The 1,490-nt window shown below is 44.9% G+C and overlaps 1 pseudogene; it reads right to left on the bottom strand.

Annotated features, from left to right (window-relative positions):
• Positions 1–1,071: 1,071 nt before the first annotated feature.
• Positions 1,072–1,197, bottom strand: LOC123625504 (annotated as a pseudogene).
• Between the last annotated feature and the right edge of the window lie 293 nt (positions 1,198–1,490).

Genomic DNA, 1,490 nt, shown 5'->3' with positions numbered 1-1,490 from the left:
CCAAAGCGCTCTCCACAACAAATCGCAAAAATGACCTTCCATATGAATTGTCCAATTTATTCAACACATTTTTACTGAGCACTTTAGATGCATGGTCCTTGGGTGAGTGCTTTGGACAAGTGCTTTCTTCAAATAAGTGTCCTCGGTGCTTTTAGGGTAATTCTGAGTCAGGAGCTCTGAAGTGGAGCCTGGGAACCTGCATTTATGACAATAACTGCCTCTGGGTTATTCCGGGAGCCAGGCACACTTGTGGAATTCCAGCCCGAGTGGCTCGGGGCGAGGTTCTTAACCAAGCAGAGCATGATCATCTCAGAGCAACCCTTCATAATTATTTCACCGTACGGTAAGTCCTCACTTAACGTAGCCAATAGGTTCTTAGAAGCTGCAACTTTAAGCAAAATGACATATAATGAAACCAATTTTAACGTAGGCTAATTAATATAAACAAAAGTTGAGTTCCTATATTTCTGGCCACAAAAACATCACCAAACTTCTAAATAAAGACCAAAATACTTCTAATATTAAACATTGAAATAAATGTGAGCTATAGATACATTTAAGAAAAATTAATAAAACAAGTAAGATAATTATTTACCCAATTATTCCAGTCCAGGGTCTCCGGTGGCCAGAGCCCATCCTGGCAGCTCAGGGAGCATGGTGGTGACCCACCTGGACAGGGCGCACCCACACCCACACGGGGACCGCGTAGACAGCCAATTCACCTAATGTGCACAGCTTTGGGATGTGTGACGAAACTGAAATACCTAGAGAGACCTATGCAGACACAGGGAAAATGTGCAAACTCCACACGGTGGCCCAGGAAGATAATTGATTTTTTTCTCATCCATGTTATAACGAAATGACATTGAATGAAACAACATTATTCAAGGGCCTGCCATATTTCCAAAACCTTTTCTGGGTGAAACTGATGCCCCCCTATGTGCTCAGGAACTTCTGGCATCATTGTTAAGATCACTGATACAGACACCAGGACATACCGAGGTTCAAGTCCCAGCTCCCCCATTACCAACTGTGTCACTTGGAGAGAAGTTACTTATCTTTATTTCCCCTTTTTCCAAAAATTGCACCAAGGTAAAGCAAAGCTCTAGCTGATGTGAGCGTGCTGTGCAGGAGTTGGCAGTGCTACCCTCACTGCCCGCTCATTGGACGGTAGCACAGCCCCAGGAAAAGGACGGTGAAAGGTACTTATCTTCTTTGAACCACAGGTGATAATGACAAAAGAACCTACCTCAGGGGGCCTGGTGCAGTGGCTCACGCCTGTAATCCCAGCACTCTGGGAGGCCGAGGTAGGCAAGCAGATCGTCTGAGCTCAGGAGTTCGAGACCAGCCTGAGCAAAAACAAGACCCCGTCTCTACTAAAGAAATAGAAAAAAATAAGCTGGACAACTAAAAATATATATACATAAAAAGTCAGCCGGGCATGGTGACACATGCCTGTGGTCCCAGCTACTAGGGAGGCTGAGGCAGGA

This window comes from Lemur catta, chromosome 20 (genome assembly GCF_020740605.2).
Source record: "Lemur catta isolate mLemCat1 chromosome 20, mLemCat1.pri, whole genome shotgun sequence".
NCBI lineage: Eukaryota > Metazoa > Chordata > Mammalia > Primates > Lemuridae > Lemur > Lemur catta.
Note: the sequence above shows the minus strand (reverse complement) of the source record. Positions and strands in the feature narration are given on the sequence as shown.